Below are 12,745 nucleotides of genomic sequence, written 5' to 3' on the forward strand. Positions count from 1 at the left end.
GGCAAGAAAAAAAAGAATGAAAATAGGTTAAACTAGGCAAGACCTGTATTTACAAGGCAAATACGTATTTGGAAATTGAAAATTGGCAAATATGACAACCTAACAAGTTATATAATGCAGAAAAAACAGAAAACTGACCTTGATCTTAACGATGAGTAAAGGTCAAGGTCACACATTGAAAGGAAATGTTGTTCAATGGTACCAGTCTGAACACTGGATCTCAATTTATGGTCAAGTTACAGAGAAAATAGTTTTTGTGACATCATGAACTTTGACCCCTACCAATCTTTTTACTGGTCATACAGCTTTAGTCTAGTCAAATAAAATATTCCACTTGATATGAGCTTTTCATAAATGTAAGCATCGCACTTGTACGATAAATATTCTAAGAGATTGGTAAAATTTTGTTTTTTGGCACTTGACGCAACCTTGACATTTTGGCTCCAAAAAAGGTCGACTGCACATCCTTGACATTGTCCCTATGAGATGACGTACGTGTCATTAGTGCTGCTTTAATAGTCTAGGAGGAGTTCTAGGACAAAAGGGTTGTGGAAGAAAAATAATAAGAACTCCTACGAGATAATGGCAGGTTTGGTGTAGTTGCAGAAAATGGGTAAAAATAAGCAAAAATTGTTTCAAATTGTTCAAGAAATATTCTTAGTTTTTTGAAAGCATCTGGTGAACCCTCTACCAGTGTCACGTGACTCCAAATGGGGTCCTGACCCCAAGGTTAGTACTAGTAAAGAGTTTTTACCAGTAACATATTTTAAATCACGTAGTTTTAGTATACTAGTAGTTAAACTAGTAGTACCAGTGTACTACTGGTACTACTAGTAATACTAGTAAAGTTAAAAAATTCACTGCTAGTACTTCTAGACTTGATGCAAATGAAGTAGGAGGGATTATAACCAAATCAAGCTCTCTGATTGGTTGGAATATTTACAAAAGATGCCCTTTTATTGCCATATATCAGGGGTGTCCAACTCATTTTAGTTCAGGGGCCAAAAACCGACCAGTTCGACCATAAGTGGGCCACAGATTTTAGGTGGAAAATGAACAAATTCAACTTTAAATTGCCCTGGTTTGCACTTTCACATATAAATTATATATTCATGCTAAAGTACAAGTAAGAGTGTACAGTATATACAAGATCTTCGCCTGAACTTCACTGGTTTTGGGAATTTGGGGAAATTTTGTGGAATAATTTGAGATTAAAAATGACTCCCATGATGTGCACATATTGTGAATTTTAATTTAATTTATGTATTTTGAGGAGATGAGACATCTACAACTGAATTAGTTCGTAAATTACAAAATGTTTCTTGTTTTTTTTCCATCATTTTTACTTTCTCGAGCGGGCCAAATTTGATGCTCTAAGGGCCGAATTTGGCCCCCGGGCCTTGAGTTTGACACATGTGCCATTTAAGGGTTATTACTAGTAGTAATAGTGACACTTTTGACTTCACTAGTCGTGTGCACTCGTCTAAGTCTAAACTAAATATAAGTAGTAGTATTAGTGCTGTTTGACTAAATTTAACTGTAACCTATATTTAAATGTGATCATTTATTACTTTTTAAATGGTTTCCTTTTCATTGTGTTCGTGTGTGTCCTACTCCGTCGTCATGGTGATCGATCAAAGGATAAAAGTCTCATAAATACTGGACAGCTACATTCCATCGTTGAAATGAGGTTTTATACGTTTGAGAGAATGAGGAAGATTGATTCTACGACAAACAGCGCTGCACTTAGCCGAGACAACGTAAAGGTGCGATACGTGCACGACGTCGTGCACTGTAAGATAAATGTGGGCTGGCCGTCGTCACCATGAACACATTTGTCCAAAAGCTTTTTGTTTTAAAACCAAATATCTCATCAGAGATTGATTTACTGATGTTTTTCTCACGCAATGTAACGACTTTCTTTATTAAATATACTGATTTTACGACAACTTGTTTGTTTTCCAAAGAAACATTTGGGCTGAAAACATGAACTTTTGCTTTTTGAGGGTATTTCTCTTTAACGCGTTCCTCGGAGCTTTTGCACCTTCTTGCATTTATTGGGAATGAAAAAGGTAATATTTCTCCAGCTGCTCCAGCTAACCCTCAGGTCACAGAGACACAAGTCATTTATATTCATCTCATTGGCTGAGCTTCCTCACTCACATCACTCAATTTACTTAATAGATTCCAAGAGCAGACGCATCGTCTCCAGTCCACTCTGTGCACCTGAGAAATACCATGAATAGAAGATGGTTTTTAACTTTGCTCGAGGGCAGAATTCCATCTACAGTTTGTGAATCATAACGTACGGTGACTTACAGAAATAGTCTGAGAAACAACACGAAATGGACATAAAGTCAAGGGTAAAGACCTCAAAATATAAACTGTACATTGGATTAAACATGAAATCTTTAGAATCAATTCATCAGTAATTTGAATATTTTTAATTAGCTTTTTTGTTTTAAAACTTGTTTTATAGTTTTTCCTTTTTTTCCCACAACATTTACTTTTGACTATTTTTATTTTATTATGTATTTATTTATCTATTTTTATTTTAAAATAGTTTTTATGTGTAATATCTTTATATAACTACAATATATTGACAGGGTTCTTGTTTTCTAAAAAAATAAATAGTCACAGAAACATATTCCAGTTCTTGTGTGAGGGTATTTAAATATAATCTTGCCCATGGCTAGGGCTGGGTAATATATCGAGATTCAAGAAATATTGAGTTTTCCATTTTGGCAATATGAAATAAAAAAATATATCGATATTGGCGATATTGTAATTTTGCTACTTCTCAGAACAGCATAAAAAGCACACAGATGGATTACTGAGTGCGTTCTAACCCAGACCTTCCTCTGAACAAGCCACACGACAGAACTCACTCACACGTGCTGTCCTTTATAAGAGAAAAAGCCAAAAGTGGCACATATTGTGCAACTGTTTGTTGATAAATGTGCCTGTGTGGCATTTTGCATCAGCAAATTTAACCCTGAATTTTCTTTCTTGTCAGACTGTTTGAATTAAAATAATCAAGATTTATATCGTATATCGACATTTTGAGAAAAAATACTGAGACATGACTTTTGGTCCATATGGGCGCCATATTGCTTATGGATGGCCTTGCCTCCATTGTACTGAACAGAAACTTATTTCATAAAAATAATAAGCTTAAAAAAATGGTATATTTGATTTCAAAGCTTGACATTTTTAATCATTTAAACAATATACAGGGTTAAGGATTGACCAAACACTATAAACCACCTCTGAAACACAGTTGCTATATTTATAATTAGTCTGAAGTCTGAGCGACATTAACATTGATCCACGGTTCACGATCAATCTGGCATCAAATAATCAGTAAAAGCTTGATTTAAATCATCTTAATGTAGCGTTCATTAGAGGGTGAGAGACCAGACCAAGAGCTATTTTTCTATCTTTAATGTGTCGTGATTTTGTAGATTATACACGATGAAGGTCTGGCCTTCAGTTTTAACCTCAATAAAGCAAAGATAGGAAACAAACGCGCTTTAATTATGATTTAAAATACCATCGTTGATGCACATTTAGAGCTGGAGGCAAAATCCATAAATGAGGTCAGAACCTGAAGGAATCTTTAGCAACTTTAACATGTAACTATGTGCGTTTATGACAATTATTAATTACTGTATATGAATTAACACCTCACTACAAAGACAAATCCCATATTTCAACACAATGCATGTATACGCGTGTATGTATATATAAATATATAAATCAGTGAGTCACATTAAACCGTTTTCTGTGCAGAATCTCCCACGTCTTGCTGAAAAACCTCTTCCACTTTAGTGTGAATATATTTGCAGTGATTTCTGCAGATGATAAGCCTTGTTTTGCAGTTTTAAAAATGATTTCAGAGTACGCTTCCAAAGACATTTTAAACAGCAGGGAAAATATAGAAATAATTCATATATTTTGGTGCCAGAAAAACAGCAGCATCCTCATACAGTATATATGCTTTTATTTTGAAGAGAACAACTTCCGGTCTCACCCTAATGAAAAACGGGCATTTTTGTGTTTTTGTCCTCTGGTATTTCTGTTTATTTTTTGGTTTAAGAAACAAAACTTTAAAATCAACCCATTTTAAGCATTTGTTTATCCCTTCTTGACCCTGAGAAAAAAATATACCTTGAATTTAAATTAGAGTTTTTCAATTTGAAAACAAAAAAACAACCAATGTTTTTTTTGTTCTTCAATTCAATGACCAAAACATACTGTACACGGTTATGCATGAATACAGAAATAGACAAACTCAGAGCTATTTAAAGTAAACTGGGACTGGACAGCAGAGCTTTTTATTCCACAGCCTGATTCATTTTAAATAAATATCAGCTTTAATAAACAAGTGTTCATCGTGTAGAAAAAAGGAAAGTGATGACGAAACGACAATCTCCCCCCCACACACACACACACACAGCCAGACTTCCTGTAAAGTCGATTTCATCTGTCAACGTACTTGTTTTTCCTCCCCGTCTCCCGCAGTCTCATCATCTTTGATCAGCGTCAACATTATTTACGTGATCACGGACACAAAAGAAGCAGGGACTGAGACGGGAATGTTCAGCACATTTCCAGTCCAAACATTTAGTGTCTCGTGCCTTTTATTGAAAAAGGATGAATATTTATCACCGGTTCTGTGACCTTGAATCTGTCAAACAGGGAAGTATCTCAAATCAATGAATTTCATCTGCCACGGGTGCATAAATCCACTATATCTTTATAACTTACTACGGTATTTCTCATTTCTCACACTTATCCAATGGGATCGTGTTCCGGTTTGACTTTGGAGGTGATAAATCTGGAAATGACCCGATAAAATGAATATAAAAAGACGCACTAAAAGTTCGACATTAAATAATAGTAATAATAAAGTACACCAATGCCAAAAAAATGCTATGATACAGTCTGAATGTGTTTATTGGCAACATGCAATGTTTTATTAATCATTTGTTGTTGATTTTTTAACTGTTTAACTGCCACAAAGACACAATAGGACAACAGAAATACACAATACAACTACAAAAACACAAAAAATGAAGAGTTACAATATTGACACAAAACTCCCAACAAAGAAGACTGCAAAAATACACAAAAGGACAATAGAAATAAACAAGTGTCAACTACAAAAATACAAAAGACAACCACAAGAAAAACACAAAAAAGACAAAAAAAACACAAAACTACTGCAAAGCTACATTTAAGAACAACTCCATTCAACTCAACTTTATTTATATAGAGCAAATAACAATAGTCATCTCAAAGCACTATCAAAATAAAAAAAAATCTTAAGAAAAAAACCCAACAAATCCACATGAACATGAATCAAAAACTCTCTTTTACCAGGAAGAAATCTCCATAGGAACCAGTCTCAAAGGTGGAGAACATCAGCTGATGAGTTCATCTCATGTCATTGACAAATAGAGCTGTGCATCATCCGCATAGCAATGGAAATGTATATATTGTGTTCTCTGATAATAGCGGAAGCATATATAATGTAAAGAGTATTGGTCCTAAAGCTGAACCTTGTGGAACTCCATGATTAACACGTTGACTGCAGGAATACACAAAATATAATAGATTTACAATAACTAAAAAACAAAATGACTCCAAGATCACAAAAAATACACTAAATGACTCCAAAAAAACTTCCATCAATTAAATTTAACGTGGCAATATAAAAATTAACAAGTGCAGGCCTGTGCAGACTGGGAGACATCCTGGACCACAGGGGTTTCTGTGAGGGTGAGGGATGTTGAAGCTAAAAGCTACTCAATGGAGGCAAGGCAAGGCAAATTTGTATAGCGCATTTGATACACAAGGCAACTCAATGTGGAGGAAGGTGTGGAGAAGGGGTAAACTGGTGCAGGATGGGTTCTTGGACATCCTCCTGTGTCTTGGTAAAACAGAAAAACCTATAGGAAATGTTTTTAGCAGACAACAACAACTCAAAGGCCAACAGCAGAATAACATTGGGGGCTTCTGTTCCCTCATCACAGACCAGATATAACCTGTTTAAACTAGTCACATGCAATAATCCATATGGATTTTAAAATAAGGCACAGGAGGATCTTCACGGGAATCATCCTGCATCACATCAATAAGACACCATACAGGAGAGACTGCACAGTGTGTTTTTCAGGTCCTCAGTCCCTGGAGCATCTTTTTCCTGAGTGCCTGGCCCAGAAGGTATTCAGAAGAAGAGCGTAGAACTTACTGACAGAAAAAACTCACATATATGGAGGACGGACTATGTGAATCCCCCAGAAGCACTTTGTCAACATCACACTGGGGTTTGTAAGGAGGAGCCATCTTCACAACCAGAAACTATGCACAAAAAAATATAAATACGTGGAAATATTTTTATATCAGAACAGTCCACAGCCAAGATCTGGACTATGTGCAGGAACACTGGAGTTGGGGAAAATGGTCTGTGTAATATAATTTCAAACAAACTTTTGATTCCAGAATGTTTGACCCAAAAGGAATGAGTTGTGGTTTTAGGTGGTGCCCTGTGTGTGCTCCCTGTCTGATACAGAATGGAGGGCAGAACCAGTAATGCTGATGAGGTACTGGGAAACATTATTTACAACACAGGTCACTAAAGAGAAAACTAATAAAATAGGTTTCTAAAAGGGGGCAGGGGATTATTATTATTATATGGTCAACCATTCAGATTATTAAAGAACTGAAAATTGATCTAAAATCAAGGATAGGTGGGAGTCACTTTTATATAAGGAGTTTTATTTCCCCCCTCACACACAAATCAAGGTTTTCTCATTTTCTTTCATTCCAAACACAAACAGAGAGCCAACTGATGGCGTTGACCCTCACACACACCCAACGCCACCCAAACGGAGCAGCAGGCTTCTCCCTATGATATAACCTCCAGTCCTGCTGATTACCAACAGCTCTCAGCTGTGAGCACCACCACAGGCGTGTCAGCTTTCCATAAACCTTTCATTGAGTTCATTGAAGTCCTCCAGTTCATAATTCATAATAGTGGTGCTCTATTGCAGTGGGTCTCAAACATTTTTGTCTCTAGTTTTTGGATCATGACCAACATTTTGATATCAAGAATTTCTGTTATGAAATAAGAACTCATGTTCTTATTTCATAAATCAGCCAATATAAGTTATAATAATATAATTTAATGGATATCGGTTTATTTAGAGCCCAATAATCCCATGTTCTCGTGTAGAAAAATGAAGATAAATCACTTTTTACATCAGCGTTTACTTTGGGAAATTATGCTGTTCCAAAAACAGATATTCATTGTTTTTCATAGTTTGCACATAGATAGATAGATAGATAGATAGATAGATAGATAGATAGATAGATAGATAGATAGATAGATAGATAGATAGATACTGTAGATAGATAGATAGATAGATAGATAGATAGATGTATAGATAGATAGATAGATAGATAGATAGATAGATAGATAGATAGATAGATAAATAGATACTGTAGATAGATACTGTAGATAGATACTGTAGATAGATAGATAGATAGATAGATAGATAGATAGATAGATACTGTAGATAGATAGATAGATAGATACTGTAGATAGATAGATAGATGATACTGTAGATAGATAGATAGATAGATACTGTAGATAGACACTGTAGATAGATAGATAGATACTATAGATAGATACTGTAGATAGATAGATAGATAGATAGATAGATAGATAGATAGATAGATAGATAGATACTGTAGATAGATAGATAGATAGATAGATAGATAGATAGATAGATAGATAGATAGATACTGTAGATAGATAGATAGATAGATAGATACTGTAGATAGATAGATATATAGATAGATAGATAGATAGATAGATAGATAGATAGATAGATAGATAGATAGATGTATAGATAGATAGATAGATAGATGTATAGATAGATAGATAGATTGATAGATAGATAGATAGATACTATAGATAGATAGATAGATAGATACTGTAGATAGATAGATAGATAGATACTATAGATAGATAGATAGATAGATAGATACTGTAGATAGATAGATAGATAGATACTGTAGATAGATAGATAGATAGATAGATACTGTAGATAGATAGATAGATAGATACTGTAGATAGATAGATAGATAGATAGATACTGTAGATAGATAGATAGATAGATAGATAGATACTATAGATAGATGTATAGATAGATAGATAGATAGATAGATAGATAGATAGATACTGTAGATAGATACTATAGATAGATGTATAGATAGATGTATAGATAGATAGATAGATAAATGGTATGAGTTTTCATGCCGTGCATTGATAGACTATACAGCAGTCTATCAATTCACTTCATAGAATTTATTCAATTCAAACAAAACTCGTGTTTGCAAAGATATTAAGATAAATGTAATGTAATGTTTTCCATGAATTCACTGAAGCAGTCAGTAAAATGTTAGTGATGTTAGTGTTGGAGAATTAAGACAGTCCAGGGAATTGCGAGTGCAGAGCCAAATTTAAACATCATTATTCGTGGACTGGAGAGCGAGGCAGAGGCAGAACTCATTCATGAGATGAAAGATTCAGGCATTACACATAAAGTGAAGCTAAAAAGAACCGTTCCATCCACGTCTGGTATTAGGATTTAAGTGTGAGAAAAATAAAGAGCAGTGAAACATAGAATGAGGTTCTCTGACAGGCTGTAGAAAACAAAAGAGACTGATTATTATAATAAAGTCTCCATCGACATCAGCATGAGTCATAATATGTACTTTTATTACTTATTTTGTTGTGTGGAATTTTAGAAAAGGCCTGGTATAAAAAAAACTGACATATTTATTATTAACAATGAATTGCAGACATTTTAACCTGAAACAAAAGAACATTATACAATTAAATAAAATAAATTCAAAACACTAAAAAATAACCTCAACAAATCCAATAAAAAAACAATTTCAAGTGCAAAAAAAACCTCTCATTTAACTTAAACAATTGAATGGAATAATTTAAGAAAATAAAAAATGAGAAGATCCTGAAAAAAACCTCAATACGTCCAATAATTGTATAAACAATTGGATAAAATGAAAAAAAATTAAAAAATATTCAAAGACCTCTAAAAAAAAATAACTTCAACAAATCCAGTAAATGAAAATTTTTATGAAATGCAAATTAACCACTAAATAAACTTAAAAAATGAATAGAATAAATTAATAAATACAAAAAGTAGAAAACCATAAAAATAACCTCAATAAATCCAATAAATTTGAGATATATTTCAATATTTCTTTATTTATAAGAAATAAATAACAATAATAATAAAATAACTTAAAAAATAATTTTAAAAAAACACAAAAAATTAATTAAATAAAAAATAATTAAATAAAAGATTGAAAAATATATTTAAAGTGCAAAATCACCACTTATTACTAACTAACTAATTTAAACAATTATATAGAATTAATTAATACATTAAAAAGTAAATTATTAACCTAAAAAAATCCAATACATTTGAGATATAATCCAATATTATTATTATTATAATTATTATTATTATTATTATTATTATTATTATTATTGCTGATACCTGATACCAATATATAAAAATAAGTTCTTAGATGGTGGTGGACGTTCCTTTTAAAGCTTAACTTTCATATAAACATCACCTGAAGGTTCTGCAGTTCTTTTTAACAACGCAGACGTAGACACAGACGTAGACACAGACGTAGACACAGACGTAGACACAGACACAGACGTAGACACAGACGTAGACACAGACGTAGACACAGACGTAGACACAGACGCAGACGCAGACACAGACACAGACGCAGACGCAGACACAGACGCAGACGTAGACACAGACGTAGACACAGACGCAGACGCAGACACAGACGCAGACGTAGACACAGACACAGACGCAGACAGTGCTGCCATTATTAATACCTGGTTGGATTTCACAGAAGCTCTTCCTGTGCTAAGTCTGCGACACCTTGATGAATCCCTGGAGATAAACAGACACTTGGTCTCGTTTCCATCCGTCTGCCTGTGAGGCTGAGATATGCTGACGGAGTGTATTATATATATATATATACAGTATAGTGAAGCTAAGGTTGCCTCCTTAATGCTCACTTCATTAGAGGATTAAACTAATCACCCCACGCCTATAGATCAATAACTCATGGGATTTATTGCAGCCAATCAGCACAGATGGCATTTTTTAAACCCTAACCTGGACCTTAACATGTTCTCAACCTTTTCAGCCAAGATTACAGAGAGTGGGGACCCCCACTGTAGCTGAAGGTGGCTGAACACAGACATGAACATTGAAGAACAGTCATGTGGAGACAGGACCATCTATAAGGGGGAATAAAGGAGAGATTTTTGGGGTCCATCCATAAAGTCAGTAAAATGATGGTCCATTGTTCTATGAATCTGTGATAACCACATTTATTTATTCATCTGAATAATATCCACTGTTATCCAGGAACATTTATTATTATTATTATTATTATTATTATTATTATTATTATTATTATTATTATTATTATAGTCATCTTAAAGATGGAAATCCTGGTTTTAATCACAAATAAAATGGGTTCAAAGTGACCAAAAATGGTGGGAAAAGATGGTAAAATGGGATTTTAAAAACCACAGAAATTGGTTAAACGGACAGAAAAAGTGGTAAAAAGTGGCAGAAATGGGGATGAGTAATGGTAATATAATTTAAAAAGTGGAAACAATAAGTTTCAACTGGTAAATGATGGGCATGACAAATTGTGAATGTGCTTAAATTGGCAAAAATAATCATGAAATATGATGGAAAGAGGTTAAAAATGACAATAATAGGTCAACATATGTGACATTAGGTGAAAAAGTGGTGGAAAGGGTTTAAAAGTGTTGAAAATGTCTTGAAAGTAGACAAAAAGTGCAGAAAAGACATTGGAATGTCTGTAGAAGTGTCAGAAATGGGAGAAATGTTGCAAAAATGCATTAAAAAGATCAAAAATTTGGCAAGAAAAAAGTTAATTGCAAAAAGTTTGATGTAGTTGCAGAAAAAGGGTAAAAATAAGCAGAAATGGGCTCAAATTGTTCAAAAGATATTCTTAGTTTCTTAGACCCCCTCCTAGAGTCTTGCGACCCCAAATGGGGTCCTGACACCAAGGTTGGGAACCCCTGTGTGTTAAAATAGTCCAGTAACAGTGTCTTTAGCAGTATTAAAGTAATAAATCAATACTTTTTTGTCTTAATATCTTAGATCCAGATGAAACTGAACAGAGATTTAGTCGTAAATATGATTCCCAGCGTCTGAAAGCCAATCTGCATTAATTATGGGATGTCAGCGCTGGTGATTTATAACTCTTGTATATTGGCAGCCATATGTCTCCACACAGAGAGAGAGAAACTGTACATCTAATGATGTTTAGATTCATCATCAAAATGTGCCATCAACAAACTGCTGTAATATAGCATTGCTTTATTTTCCTGTTCGTTTGTATATTTATTATTTGTTTAGTCTTTTAGCATTTTTTCTGTATTTTTGTTATTCTTTTGCATGTTTTTCTGTATTTATTTATGTTTTTTGAAGTAATTTTTTCATACTTTTGTGTATTTTTCTGTAATTTTGTATGTTTTTTGGAGTCATTTTGTGCATCTACATTTAATTTTATATATTTTTGGTATTTACTTTGTTGTTTTGTGTACTTTTGTTATCCTTTTGTGTGTTTCTTTGTAATTATTTATTCTTTTATTTTGTAAACAGGGCTCTTGTTTTGAAGTTAACACAATGTTTTGTCGGTAGCACAATGGAGGGTCACCAAAAATTTCCAAAATGTCGGCATTAAATGTGTTTCCGTGTATGAATGGTGGGCACACGAGTCATACTCAACCGTCCCATGATGCATTGCGAGCAGAATGTCAAATATTCCCTTTTCAAAATAAAAGCATCTCTTCTTCCATTAGTTGTGTAATTTTGTGTATTTCTGCAGTAATTGAACATTACTTTTTGTGTTTATTTCCCTGTCGGTTTGTATATTTTTAATTTGTTTATTCTTTTAGCAGTTTTCTGTATTTTTGTTCTCCTTTTGCATGTTTATTCTGTATTTATAAAGAAAAAAAAGCAGCTTTGAGTTTAACATTTTTAGGAACTTGTAGAAAACTGAAACATGGAGATAAATTCAATCTGTTACCCTTTTTAAACACCTGGAGAATTGAGTGCTCATTATAGATACTGTACACCTTTGTAATAAAATGTTCAGCTTGCAAAAAACGCATGACTCATGACTCATGACTCATGAGTCATGACTCATGACTCATGACTCATGAGTCATGAGTCGTGGTTGTTGGTTTGCGTCTTTTTACGTTGTGACGTCATCTTCAAAAGTCTTAAACGTAAACTAAGGGCTATTCGTGCAGCAGATTATTTACATATTTCAAAAAATCATTCACTTTGGTAAAAAAAAAAAAAAAAACATTAAATTTGGCACAGATACACTCAAAAATTCAATATGGCGGCCATTTTTCAAGATGGCCACCATTGCTATTCAATGGTTATTATCGAACCAAAAAATGCTCGGATCTGGTCAAACTTGGGGTCAGCGGAAAAGTCTGGTCCTCCTCTGTCCGAATATATGCATCTCCCCCGGTAGAGTTAGAACTGTGACGGCTAAAAGCTAAACACTCAATCATGGTGCCAAAAAATGGCTTTTTTTTTTGTAAAAAATGTGTCACCAGCGG

Source organism: Gouania willdenowi, chromosome 24, assembly GCF_900634775.1.
Source record: "Gouania willdenowi chromosome 24, fGouWil2.1, whole genome shotgun sequence".
Taxonomy (NCBI): Eukaryota; Metazoa; Chordata; class Actinopteri; order Blenniiformes; family Gobiesocidae; genus Gouania; species Gouania willdenowi.